Source organism: Rhinatrema bivittatum, chromosome 9 (assembly GCF_901001135.1).
Source record: "Rhinatrema bivittatum chromosome 9, aRhiBiv1.1, whole genome shotgun sequence".
Taxonomy (NCBI): Eukaryota; Metazoa; Chordata; class Amphibia; order Gymnophiona; family Rhinatrematidae; genus Rhinatrema; species Rhinatrema bivittatum.
This window is the reverse complement of record NC_042623.1, coordinates 128,447,281-128,462,163: the sequence shown is the minus strand read 5'-3', so window position 1 is coordinate 128,462,163 and position 14,883 is coordinate 128,447,281.

Sequence of the window (14,883 nt, the reverse complement as noted above, 5' to 3'; positions counted from 1 at the left end):
ATCTGAATTTAACTCAATTTCCAAGTACTCATATTAATCAAAATAAAGTAATTCTCTTAAGGTTATATATAGTAGAGCAATAACAGGAATCATAAACAACTGAAACTGAGTTGTACAAGTACTTATTTCGTCTCAAGTACTTCAGTCACACTTCCTCGGGGATGTGAATCTAAGAAAACCCTAAGCTGTGAAACTTCAAAGAAGACAAATTTTTTCTGCTGTAATATTATTTCACACTTACAAGGAAACTTCAAAAGCATTTAACCACCTATTGCCTCTTCCTCTACTCTAAGTCCCAAAAACCTTTTCCTCTTATCTTGGGTTTGTTTTGACAAATCCAGATAAATCCAGGTTCTACTTCCATGGAAGAGAAGTAATCTATTTTTCATAAAAGATCTAAAAATAAAATCTCTATCCATGGCAAACGAAAAGAAGACATGTAAAACTGATCTATTTGTAATCACAGTATCTACATTTGACACTATCTCAGTTAGATTCAAGGTATTTTGGGCTTCGGTATTAGTTACAGCTGATGTTCTCCTAGGGGTTACATAGTAAATTTTTGATACTGTAGGTATGGTAGCTAAGGGAATCTTCAGAATTTCTACGAGGTATTCCTTAAACATCTCATACGTGATACTACATCAAGTTTTGGGAAGTTTATTCTTAAATTCAAATATTTAAAAGTATTCTCCAAAACGTCTAACTTCCTATCATATATTATCTCTGCTCGTGCAAATTTCTGTTGCCAGACTTCTAAATTACCAAGTCTCTTATCAACTTGTTGAATTTTGATATCCGTATTTTGCGTAAATCTTTCCAAATTCTCAAATCATTGGAGTCTGTCGTGATTTTGGTAAGATTAACCACAGCTACCTCCAGTGCCTTTATAGTGTCCCATAGTGTGTCCATGGTAATTTCTACTGGTTTATTTAGTCAATATAGAACCCTTGGGGTTTCTTGGTTCACTTTTCCCCCCTGTGGCTGAAGTTCCTTCCCCCATCTCTTGGAGAACATGCTGAGGTTTTAACAGTTCAGAAATTTGCATCGGTGGAGGAGGGGTACTAGGGGCACCGGGACTAAGTGATGTCTCAGTCAGGGAGGAGGACAACTGCTCAATGCCTCCTCCAGCGACCTGTATCACAGGTTCTGTACCTGTTACAGGAGAAAAGAAGGCAGGTATCCGAGGCGGTAAGGCAATAGACTTAGGAGAAGATGAAGTCATCTCCCTAATCTTTGCCTTTCGTTTTGTGTGTGGCATTACATTTTTATAAAATCAACTAAAGTTCCTCTGTACTTGTCCTTCAAACGCTTTACTCATCAAATCTAATAACCTTATGAGTGGAGGCAGTAGAGAGAGAGTAGCTGGATCCCGTGAAGTTAGAAAAATATTTTTAGGTAATTACCTTAATTTCAGAAGAATTTCGTAGCTGTTCCAACAAAGCAAAGCCGCACATGCCCGGCTTCGGCGGCGATGCGCCGCAGGGCGTCAGTTCTTATTCGGTGGGAGGCTCTGCCCCCGTGACGTCAGCACACGGAAGTCCCTCTGTCGTCCCCTGCTCGAAACAGGGCTGAACAGTTCGAATGAGGAAATAAGCTTCAGGTATTATTTTGTGCTCCACTCTCAGCATTCCCTCTCATCTCCACCTCCAACAGTGTTTAACTTTTAAGTAGCGAGTACCCCCTAACCATTGAAAATGTTAAATACTGCCACCTTTTGCTGCCTAGGAATCTGTAACAGATACTAGGCAAACCATCTCCAGGGCAACTGTTCATTCCCTGTACGTACCAGGATCATTCCAGACTGTGGTTATGTTTCCTGTCTAGCAGATGGAGTTAGAACCAAAAATTCCCAGGGGAGGACCTATATAGCCATGCCTCCCTTGCCTCAATCCTCAGTATAGTTCTAACTCCAGCAGATTGAGCAGGGGACACTGTGGTCCCCAGCACTTTTCTAGTTTTATTTTCTCTTTGAGGGATCAATTACATAATATTAGATAAAGGTTTTCTTCTAAGGGATAGGTTCTGTAGTGTTCTGACAGGACCACTCCGTTCAAAGAGAGACACTGTTTTCTAGTCAGGAACTTGCTGACAGGCTGTGTTTTTTGCCTGTCACTTTATTTTTCTCTTTGTTTTTCCTCTTCCTTGCCTGGCTACAGTGTGGTAAGTGTTTTTATTTTATTTACAGTCGTTGGGAGGAACAGGAATTTGTGAGGGTTGAAGTTGGTAGTGCGGACCACTCCCCCCCCCTAGCCCCGGAGTTTGTAATTTTCCCCTCCTCCCCTTCGGGGAGTGATTGGAGTCCCGCCCTGCAGCTCTGCGACGACACATTCCCCGGAGCTGCTTACCGTCGGGACGGCGCTTTCCCCGACGGTCTCTTGGGGACGGTGAGGGGTCCGGAGGCCGGATAGCTCTATTGCTTCGCCGCTTCAGTTGTTGCCGCGCGCCGCAGCCACCCCCTCCCCCTCCCTCCCGCCGCGATGCAGAGATCGCCTAACGGCTCCAGAGCTCGGCAAGGGGTTCAGCAGCCCTCTGAGGGATTTTCTTCAGCTTTTCCTGAGGGGGGAGTATAGCTTACCTGGTGGGCAGCTTGGAGGAGAGTCGGACCGCGCCGGCAGGAAGCAGCATGCCCAGTTTCCCCTCAGCACGGGAACGGCGGCCATTTTGTTAGCTGACTCGGAGGCAGCTCTCTCTGAGGAGGACGTTGACGCTGCGCTCCAGGTTTCCTCTCACAGTATGGGGTTTCTGAGCGCAACGGACCAGGGCAGGCAAGGGGACGACACCTCGGGGGGGGGGGCCCTTCATCGGCACTTCCTGCTTTTTCGACAGAATTCGTCGTTTTAATGCACAAGGCATTTTTACAGAGCAGGGATCCAAATCTTGGAAATTGGGGTCCCCCTCCTCCCAAACTGACTTGCTTGACCCAGCTTTCGACGGCAGACCCTCCCTTAAGGAAGGTTTCTTTGCCCACAGGGGGTGCGGGGTCCGCTTGGCCCCCTCCCGTGGTCCCTACACCGCTGCAGCAACCGTCGGGGGATTCATGGCAGGACCCAGATGCGGATGATCCCTCCCTGGCGGCCCAGGTAGAGGGTGTCGACCCGAGGGTTTTCCGCATTTTTCAAGCAGCGGAGTTGGATGATCTCATTCCCCACATCCTGCAGGAAATGGATATCGACCCTCCTCCGGATCCTGTGGCTCAGGATCCGAAGATTAAGAAAGGGGACCCTCTGCTAGCGGGCTTGCGACCCCTAGCGAAAGCTTTTCCCATGCATCACAATATCTTGCAATTGATTTCAAGGGAGTGGGATACTGGCGATATCCACGGTCACGAAGCATACCACCATCCCGGTCACGGGTGGGACGGCGTTGAAGGGTGTCCAGGATAGCAAGCTCGAGGCGTACCTCAAGCATATCTTCAAGGTCTCAGCGTTGGGGATGAGGGCTGCTATCTGCAGTTCCCTAGCACAGCGAGCAGCTCTGCGTTGGGTACAGCAGTTTCTCACATCCCAATCTTTGCCACAGGCAGAGACTATTCAGGCTGATAGACTTGAAGCGGTGGTTGCCTATGGAGCTGATGCTTTTTATGATCTGTTAAGGGTTCTCGCTCGATCCATGGTGGCGGCGGTGTCCGCTCGCCGTCTTTTGTGGCTTCGCAACTGGGCGGCAGATGCTTCGTCCAAGACGCGCCTGAGTTCTCTTCCTTTCAAGGGCAGATGCCTGTTTGGGGAAGATTTGGATCAGATCATCAAATCTCTTAATGAGAATGCGGTGCACAAGCTACCAGAAGATCGTCCACGTTCTTCTAGATCTTTTTATTCCTCCAGGAACAGGTACCGGAATCAACGGAGGTCGCGTCCTGCCAGACAGCAAACACCTCGAGCGCCTTCTACATGATCACACACCTGGAACCGGTCCTTTCGTGGACGCCGCCACGGTAAGGATACTCAAGGGGCAGGTGTCTCCTCAAAAGCTTCACAATGATGCCAGAGGGTCCCACGAGGGGATCCCCCACCTGGGGGGTCGCCTTACTCTCTTCTACAAAGAGTGGGTCCAAATTACGTCGGATCAATGGGTGCTGGACATCTTAAGTCAAGGCTACGTATTAGATTTTGTACACGAACCCCGAGACCGTTTTCTGTTTTCTCCTTGCGGTTCCCGCCTCAATTAGCAGTTCGACACACTCTCAATCGTCTGCTACAGCTGGGGGCGATAGTCCCGGTAGCGGCCTCCGAACTGGGAAGAGGACATTATTCGGTCTACTTTGTGGTTCCCAAAAAGGAGGGCACGTTTCGACCTATCCTGGATCTCAAGTCGGTCAACTAGTGTCTCAGAGTTCCTCGTTTTCATATGGAAACGCTCCGGTCAGTGTTAGCAGCTGTGCATCCGGGAGAATTCTTGGCCTCGTTGGACCTTACAGAAGCATACCTTCACATCCCGATCCATCACCATCATCAGCGCTTCTTACGCTTCAAGATTTTGGGACAACATTTTCAGTTTCGTGCTCTCCCCTTTGGCCTGGCAACGGCTCCGTGAGTCTTCACCAAAATCATGGTGGTGGTAGCGGCGGCGCTGCGCAGGGAGGGTATCCTAGTACATCCCTATCTAGACGACTGGCTCATTCGAGCGAAGTCGAGGGCGCAGGGCTATCGTGCTGTCAACAGAGTGGTACAGCTTCTTCAATCTCTGGGATAGATCGTCAATTTCTCAAAGAGCAAACTGATACCGTCCCAATCGCTGGATTTTCTGGGAGCACACTTCGACATCAACCAGGCCAAGGTGTTTCTGCACCCGGACAGAGCTCGGGCTCTACGCGCTCAAGTAACCGGTTTTATGGCTCTCGTCACTCCCACGGCATGGGACTATCTTCAGGTACTGGGAACCATGGCTTCAACCATTGATTTGGTACCGTGGGCCTTCGCTCATCTCCGACCTCTCCAGAGGTCCCTACTTTCGTGATGGAACCCGGTGTCGAGAGATTTTCAGGCAGTGCTGCCCATTCCGAGTGTCTTGAGCAGTCTACAGTGATGGCTGGACCCTCAACGATTAGCTCAGGGAGTGTCTCTGCAGAACCCGAATTGGGTGGTCGTCACCACGGATGCCAGCCTCACCAGCTGGGGGCGGTTTGTCAAGACAGGTCTCTCCAAGGCCGATGGACGGTAGATCAGTCCACTTGACCCATCAATCGGCTGGAGACCAGGGCAGTCCTTCTAGCACTGCAGGAGTTCTACCCACTGGTACGCAGTCGAGCGGTTCGGATTCTCTCGGACAATGCGACCACCATGGCGTATATCAATCGCCAAGGGGACACCAGAAGCCATCTAGTCTCCTTGGAGACCGACTTGATGGTGTGGGCGGAGCTACACTTGCAGCGTCTAGCGGCTTCACACATAGCGGGCGTGGACAACGAGCAGGCAGATTTTCTCAGCCGGCAACACCTGAATCCAGGAGAGTGGGAACTCTCAGAAGACGCAATGCGGAGGATAATACAGCGTTGGGGGATACCCCATGTGGATCTAATGGCAACCGCGACAAATGCAAAGGCCGCCCGTTTCTTCAGCCGCAGGCGAGAGCACGGCGCGGAAGGAGTCGACGCACTAGTTCCTCCCTGGCCTCGACAGTGTCTTCTGTATGTCTTTCCTCCGTGGCCTCTAGTGGTCAAGGTCATCTGATGGATAGAGACGTTTCAAGGTCCGGTGATCCTAGTTGCACCAGAGTGGCCTCGACTTCCATGGTTTGCAGATCTTCTCAATCTGGCAGTGGAAGGCCCGCTTCGACTCAGTCACCTATCACGTCTCCTTCGCCAAGGGCCAATATTTTTCAGAAGGCAGATCGCTTTTGTCTTGCGGCCTGGCTTTTGAGAGGTGCCAATTAAGGCGCGGATATCCAGAGTCTGTCATCTCGACGCTCCTGAAAGCTAGGAAGACTTCCACGTCTGTTACCTATGTCAGAGTATGGAAGGTTTTTGAGGAATGGTGTGAGTCAAAGACGATTCTGCCAACGCAGGCCTCAGTAGCGCATGTGCTTTCCTTCCTACAGGCGGGTCTGGATTTGGGCCTGGCCTATAATTCTCTTCGTGTTCAGGTAGCAGCTTTGGGAGCTTTCCTACGGAGTAATGACAGGGAGCTCCTGGCCTCACATCCGGATATTCTATGTTTTCTAAAGGGGGTAAAACACTTGAAACCTCCCATTAGACCGCCTTGTCCTTCATGGAATCTCAATTTGGTACTCCGGGCTCTATGTGCACCGCCTTTTGAGCCTCTGAGTTCGGCCACACTCAAGGATGTCACCCTTAAGACCATTTTCCTGGTGGCGATCAGCTCAGCACGTCGGATCTCTGAACTACAAGCTCTATCATGTTGGGAGCCATACCTTCGTTTCACGCCAGGGGGAGTATCCCTGCGGACAGTTCCATATTTTCTGCCGAAGGTGGTCTCGACTTTCCATCTCAACCAATCGATAGAGCTTCCGTCATTTGTATCCTCTGATTCTTCTGACCTGTGTCGGTTGGATGTCCGACGTTCTTTGATACATTATTTGGAGGTCACTAATGAATTTCGACTCTCCGATCATTTGTTTGTCCTTTGGTCGGGACCCAGGAAGGGTTGCATGGCATACAAACAATCAATCGCTCGCTGGCTGAAAGCGATTATAGCTGCATACATCGGAGTGGGTAAGTCTCCACCTTTAGCTGTTAAGGTGCATTCTCTACGCGCTCAAGCGACGTCGTGGGCAGAAAGTTCTGCAGTTTCTTCTCAAGAAATTTGTAGGGCGGCCACATGGAAGTGTCGCCACACTTTCGCAAGACATTATCGTCTAGACATTCGCACGCCGTCTCACGGTCAGCTTGGAGACAGGGTCATACGGGCAGGGCTGTCCGTGACCCACCCATAATGGGGAAGCTTTGGTACATCCCACAGTCGGGAATGATCCTGGTACATACAGGGAAAAGAAAATTATTCCTTACCTGCTAATTTTCGTTCCTGTAGTACCATGGATCATTCCAGACCCCTCCCTGGTTTTGGGGGTTCTTTGTGGGCCATCCCTGCTTTCCTGTCTTCACAATATTTTCACTCTGTATCTCTAGTTATTGTGAGCTGTGTCTTTGAACACAGTGCTGTTTGCAAGTTCTCAGTTACAGTTTTTTGAGTACAAGTTACGTGCTGTCACTTACTGCTGTTTTTTTTTCTCTATTTTTGAGATTAATTGATCCCTCTGGTTCTGTCTCTTCTCGTCTTGGCTTTGCTAGTCCAATTACTGAGGATTGAGGCAAAGGAGGTGTGGCTATAGAGGTCCTCCCCTGGGAATTTTTGGTTCTAACTCCATCTGCTGGACAGGGAACATAACCACAGTCTGGAATGATCCATGGTACTACAGGAACGAAAATTAGCAGGTAAGGAATAATTTTCTTGTGTGTCAGTGGGTACATTTTGCCTGGCTTGTGAATTGTAACAGGTCCACATCCTGCCAAGAGCAAAACTGGCAGGTTCCCTAGATTGAGCCCTGGCTCCTATGGTGGAAGGCAGTGCTATAGTACACATAGAATAGGGTTTGAATAGCACACTTTTTTTTTTTTTTTGGCCAGATCAGCAGCCATTTTATTGCTGCTTTGTGCCAAAAATAAGCATGCCAGGCTCTTTAACATTCTCTTCCCTCCAGTAGTTGCATAGGGAAGTTTTGGGGTGGGGCTGCATATTTTCCCTCAGGCACAGCAGCTCCAGTTCTCAACAGTTTCGGAAATTATTGGACTGAACTCCCAAAAAAGGACTGGGGTGTCTTTGTGCTGCGAATTAAATTCCACATACTGTCACCACCTCTTCCCAAGAAACTCCCCAAATTCAGGGTCTGTGGCTAACCCTTCAGGCATTCTCCATTGAAACAAAGGTAACTTTGTCATATCCCCCATAATACAAACAACCGGGCAATGATCAGAGATAACTAGGTTGCCAGTCTTTGTCTACTAATGTGAATAAAGATTTGGATATAAGAATATAGTCAATTCTAGATTTGGCCGGATGTGCTCTTGCATAATGTGTATAATCTCTCTCCGAAGGGTGGAGCACCCACCACACATCTAAAAGTTGTAAGGTGTTACAGAGAAAGGATATTCCCTTCCCACAGCACAAAGGCTGTACTTGGGCATTGGAATATTTATCAAGGTTTGGGTCCGCTAAGCAGTTAAAGTCTCCTGCTGAGACTACTGAGGCAGTCCCAGTTGCAGAGATGTGGGCAACTAGTTGAGAAAAGAAATTGTAATTATATTTATTGGGGCCATACACAGAAGAGAGTAAGACAGGTTCGCCATACAGACATCCTTTAATTACTATGCTTCTTCCCTCTTGGTCGGACCACTGCGATTCCAATTGAAAAGGGACCGATTTCTGTATTAAGATGGCAACCCCATTACGTTTACTAGTTCCAGAGGAAAAATAAACTTGATTATACCTTTTTTTTGTTTTTAAGTTTAAGGTGTTCACTATCCCGCATATGGGTCTCTTGTAAAAACACAGTCTCCCCAGGTTTTATGGCAATGCGCTAGTACTTGTTCCCTCTTTAGGGGCGTACCCAGGCCTGCCACATTCCAGGTCATATAATTCACTCGAGGACCCATGAGGTTACATAAAAACTAAATTGCAGGATGTCAACCATTCTACCCAGCAATACAGTCCGGTCATGAGATAAACAGTCAAGAGCATGCTCAATCTTACCAGAAGCAACACCACCATAATTTAGTAAACTATTAATTTCCCTGGTTCTGCTCTCAGCAATGAGAGCTGGAGTCAATAATGTGGTCAAGGTGACAAGTCCCAGTTAAGTAAATGAAGAAATGTCCAATATAAAACATCCTGAAAATGTGTTCATCTCTGGTATCAAACTTCAAACAATGTTAGTGGAACTTCCCTGAGGTACAAATGCTGGTCTCCCGCAGCAACCGTCGACTGCATGATTGCCGCAGGAGTAGCCCGCCTCGGAACCATGAGCCACCGGCGAGTAGACTCTTAGCCATCCACAAGTGAAAAGAATTTAAAAGCTGACTGTGGACATAGGGATCATCATCGGTCCTCTTTCTGCGATTCACGGCAGCAACATACGGTAATCCCGTTATCACTCCGCTGGTATCTGTAGAGCATCCAGAATGTATTTTTGAGCTTCAGGTACAGTCTCAAAGGCTTGCAATTGACCGTTGTACCATACCCGAAGTTTAGCCGGGTATTGTAATGCAAAGCGCACTTGTTTAACTGCGAGTTGAGCGCACACTGGCCCAAATTCCTTCCTTTTCGCGGCGACAGGGGCTGAAAAGTCTTGAAATATTTTCACCTGCTCATTATTGTATTTTAATGCTGGTATTTTACGAGAGGCTAACCAAATGCGGTGGTGGTCAGCATAGTCCAAAATTTGAGCGATGACAACTCGGGCTTTCTGATTTTGACCAGATCGCATGCCCAGACGATGAGCCCTTTCAATTTTTAAGGAGCTTAGTTGGTCCGGGATACCAAGAGCAGCAGGGAGCCATTGTAAAAGCTGGTCTGCAAGATCCTGATCCGGGATTGATTCCGGCAACCCTAGAAAACATAAATTATTATGTCGCGATCAGTTTTCAAGTTCGTCTATCCAGTCATCCTGTGCTTAAATTAGTTTCTCCATCTTATGGATGTTACGCTCCGCCGACAGGGCCTCATCCTCAGTTGTCGCCACGCACAGTTCCAAAGCGTCGATGCAGGGGGACAATTCCGCAAATGCAGCTTGCAAGTTAAGTTGCTTCGAAATTTTATCTAGTTTATGCGACAAAGCCGCGGTAACCGCGTTGTTAATGCCGCACTCGCCGTTTCGTCAGACAGGCCGAAAGCGGCCTTTTCCGTACTGGCAGCCATTTTGTCCTCGCCAGACTTAGGGGTGGATTTTCAGAGCCCTGCTCGCCTAAATCCGCCCAAAACCGGGCGGATTTAGGTGAGCAGGGCCCTGTGCGCCGGTGAGCCTATTTTACATAGGCCTACCGGCGCGCGCAGAGCCCCGGGACTCGCGTAAGTCCCGGGGTTCTCCGAGGGGGGCGGGCCTGGTCGTCGTGGCGTTTAGGGGGCGTGTCGGCAGTGTTTGGGGGTGGGTATGGGGGCGTGGCTACGGCCCGGGGCGTGGCCGTGCCCTCCGTACCCGGCTGTGCCCTCCGTACCCGCCCCCAGGTCGGGTCCCGGCGCGCAACAGGCCCGCTGGCGCGCGGGGATTTACTTCTCCCTCCGGGAGGCGTAAATCCCCGGAGAAAGGTAAGGGGTAAGGGAGCGGCCTTGGAGGGAACGGGGGTAGGCTGCGCGGCTCGGCGCGCGCCGGCTATACAGAATTCATAGCCTTGCGCGCGCCGATCCAGGATTTTAGTGGATACGCGCGGCTCCGCGCGTATCTACTAAAATCCAGCGTACTTTTGCTTGCGCCTGATGCGCCAGCAAAAGTACGCCTATTCGTGTTTTTTGAAAATCTACCCCTTAGGTTTTTCTTTATCTTTTTCTGCCAGTTTGGCAGGCATAGTAGCTGGCAATTTATTCATATAACGATCGATATTCATAGGCAGTACTCACTGAGATAATTTGGATGCTGAAAGAGGTCAGATGCCTTAATAAATGACAGATCCTGGGACTGACACCTGGAGCTGGGTTAGACACATCTATCCCAGATCACCACATCACGTGACTCTTTATTTGGTTTTACATGGCAATTGTGTTTGGTAAGAGTAATTTGTTACAGATTTTAGACATAAGGAATCTAATTCAAAACAAGAGTTAATAAGTTGGGTAAGGAGGAAGATGTAGGTAGATTAATTGTAGTGTGCTGAAGATCATTGCCAGACACATTAAATAAATCCAGACTAAAAATACTTTAGATTCATTTTACATCCCTGCTCCTTTAGAAATTTGAAATCGATAACAAATCAACAAAATTATAATGCAGGAAGAAATCCAACAGCGAGAGGGAGGCTTTCCAGTTTTTTGCACCGAGTGGCACATGTATGATTACCTCCCAGTTCACCAGAGATCATATGTGTGCACTAAGGGCAAAGAGCTCCAAGCCTTGATAATGAGTCCAATCTCTGGAGGCTAGAGTGGCAGTCCTGGAGGAACTAAGGGAGACAGAGAGGTATAGAGAGGAGACCTTCAGGGACATAGTAGAGAAGTCCCACCTCCAATCTGGTAGCCACTATGCTTCTTTGAAGGTCTCCTGAAGAAAAGGATCAGCTTGATGAGGCAGGAAGCAACCCTGTAGCTAGGATCTGCCCTTAAGATGATGTAGTATCCTCTCACACAGAGGATAGGTCTCTAGGGGCAAATACCTAGGAGGGAAGGGTTAGGATGGCAGTTACAGTTGGTGATTGTTATTAGGAAAGTTGATAGCTGGGTGGCTGGAGGACGTGAGGATCACCTGGTAACTTGCGTGCTTGGTGTGAAGGTGATGGACGTCACACATTACATAGATAAGATTTTAGGAGCCGGCTGTCTTGGTACATGTGGGTACCAATGACATATGAAAATGCAGGAGGAAGGTTCTGGAAGAACTTTCCCTCCGGCACCGCCATCCTGTGCGTCCCCCTCAGCTTTGGTCGGCCCATCGGGGCCAGGGGAGGTGGACCGTGAATAGCCTCTCGCAAGGCTTCAAGGCAGGCGAATCAGACACTACAAAAAATAAATAAATAAAAATAAAAAAAACACACCCTTTAAATCCGGACGGCTGCAGCAGAAGCGAAAAGAATAAAAAAGGGAAGGGAACGGGTAAGCCCTCCCCGGAAGCCCCGACGCCGCCCCAGAGCCCTTTAAAGGGCTGAAACGACTCCAGGCATCGCGCGCCTAAGGAGCCCGACAAAGGGGCCAGCCCCTTCGTGCGCACTAGAGCGCACCATACACATTTATTTATTTATTTATTTATTTGAGTTTTTCTATACCGGCATTCACGGAGGTTCGTATCATGTCGGTTTACATAAAACAAGGGGTGAGCAATCCATTATAACGTACATAACTATAACATGAGAGTATAAAATACAAAATATAACAAATTATAACAAGTGCGCAGAATAAAAAGTTACAATAAAACAGGGATGATTCTAACTGGGAGTAGAAGAAGAGGATGATAGAAGTTTAACAAGAGGTAGAACGGTGCCGTGGTTGGTCATGTCTGAATCAGTTAAATGGGTGATGATCAGTCTTGCTGTATTTGGTGGAAGAGCCCTCCCTAGCATTCTCCAGGATCCTCTGCATTCATCCAGGATCCTCAGCTTTCTTCCAGCATTTGTCCAGGATCCTCAGCATTCTTCCAGCATTCTTCCAGGATCCTCAGCATTCTTCCAGGATCCACACCATTAACCAGGATCCTCAGTATTCATCCAGCCACCACCAGCTTTCATCCATTCATCCCACGATTTCAAAATGTTGTCTGCATACCCGATACACACATTGCACCACAACATCTGCTTCAAGAAGAAGCCTTTGCTACGTTATCAACCAATAACTCGTAGAAATATCACTCCGGTAATGATCTCTCCCTTTACACAATTGCTGGGACTGGCCCTCTTCACCTTAACACTTTTCAATGCTCAGTCAATCACCAAAAAAACTCACATCCTTCACGACTATCTGCTCGATGCTAAACCTGACATTTGTGCCATTACGGAGACCTGGCTGAAGCCAACAGACACAGTCTTAATTAACCAACTTCCTACACAGGAATATGATATCTTCTCCCTACCCAGAAAAAAGAGAAAAAGGGGAGGTCTCCTCATAGCTGCAAAAAAAATCTCTCAACATCACTCTTCAATCTATTAATACAACTCCCAAACTGGAGATAGGTTTTTTCAAACCTAAGTCACTCCAAATCCTCCTCACTTACGCCCCACCTGGACTTTTAGAACAAGATGCCTCCCCTATGGTGGAAATCATAGCAAAATATGTAAATCCAGATTCTCCAGCCATAATCCTTGGAGATTTTAACTTCCACATCGATGCCAATCCTCGATCTTCTAACTGCGAAGCCTTCCTATCAGCCCTTTCAGACATGGGCTTCAAACAACACATCAACCAACCCACACATAAAGCAGGTCATACCCTTGACCTTATCTTTACAAATTCCAACCTCACCCCACTTACACCCCCTTTATGCCTCCCGGTTCCATGGTCAGACCACTTCATGATCACATCCACCTTTAAATCATTGACAGGATTTTCTGCCCCACGTCAGGCGACCACATCGCACTACAGGAAACCATGTCCTTCAGAAGACCTCGGCAATTCTCTAATCAAAGAACTTCCTAAGTTGGATCTATCTAACCCCAATTCCGCTATCACCTCTTGGCAAACTATTACTGAAATGATAGCCAATAGTTTATGCCCACTGTCTAAAAAAACTATAGACCCTAATCGAAAAAATAAACAACCATGGTTCTCTAAGGAGCTCCGTACCCTGAAGCAAGACCTTAGACGGAAAGAAAAAGAATGGAGAAAGAACCCCAACCCCCATTCTCTAACCATATATAAAGCCGCCCTCCACCATTACAGAAAGACAACGCTTCAAACTAAAAGAGATTTCTATGCCCTCCGAATTCACGATTTGATCTTCGATGCGAAGGCCCTTTTCTCTTATGTATCGAAACTCACAAAAACTGCTCCCCCTACTATTCCAGACGATACAGCCCAATCGAAAGCCAATGATCTGGCCTTATTCTTTCAGAATAAAATCTCAAACACCCTAGCTAAATTACCTACCAACCCAAATTCACTACCTCCGGATACCCTCCACCGACCAAACACAGACATAAGTTTGGAATCCTTTGATCCTACCCACACTATAGCGGTGGAAAATCTGATAAAAAAAAATGAAACCTTCGACCCATCCACAGGACCAAATCCCTTCCAAATTCCTGATTCTCATACCAGAATACATTTCCAAATATCTAGCCCATATTATCAATTGTTCCCTCTCACAAGGAATTTTCCCAGACGCTCTCAAATCAGCCACACTTAAACCCATTCTCAAAAAACCGAACCTGGATCCAGATGACCTCAACAACTACCGCCCCATCTCAAATCTCTCATTTATAGCCAAGATCATGGAGAAAATTGTAAATAAGCAGCTTTCAGACTACCTGGAGGACCATAACATTCTACACCATTCACAATATGGCTTCCGAAAAGAACACAATACTGAAACCCTCATCTCTCTCCTAGATCAAATTCACATCGGCTTTCACAAAGGTCAATCATTCCTTCTAGCCCTTCTTGACATCTCCGCAGCCTTCGATACCGTAAATCACAATACCCTACTAAATTGGCTATCAGATATAGGCATCACTGGATCAGTTCTCAGATGGTTCAACTCCTTCCTTAACAATAGAGGCTATAAGGTAAAAATCAATAACAAGGAATCCTCTCATACCAATGCCCCATTCGGAGTTCCTCAGGGTTCCTCCTTATCGCCCACCTTGTTTAACATCTACATACTCCCTCTCTGCCATGTTCTCTCAAATCTAAATCTTAAGTTCTATATATATGCCGATGATGTACAAATTTTAATCCCTATATCCAGGTCACTGGACTCTACACTCAAATTATGGAACTCTCATTTACAAACGATCAACCAGCACCTTTCAAGCATTAACCTGGTACTCAACACTTCCAAGACTGAACTACTGCTAATAACCCCAGAAGGCAGTCCACTTCATAACCAACTACATTCTAACATTCAAATATCCCCTGCCCGAGATCTTGGAGTTATAATAGATAGTCACTTGAATTTAAAACAGTTTATAAAACACACAACAAGGGAGTGCTTCTATAAGCTACAAGTACTCAAAAAACTCAAACCGCTTCTATTCCACCACGACTTCAGATCCGTCCTTCAAGCTATTCTTTTCTC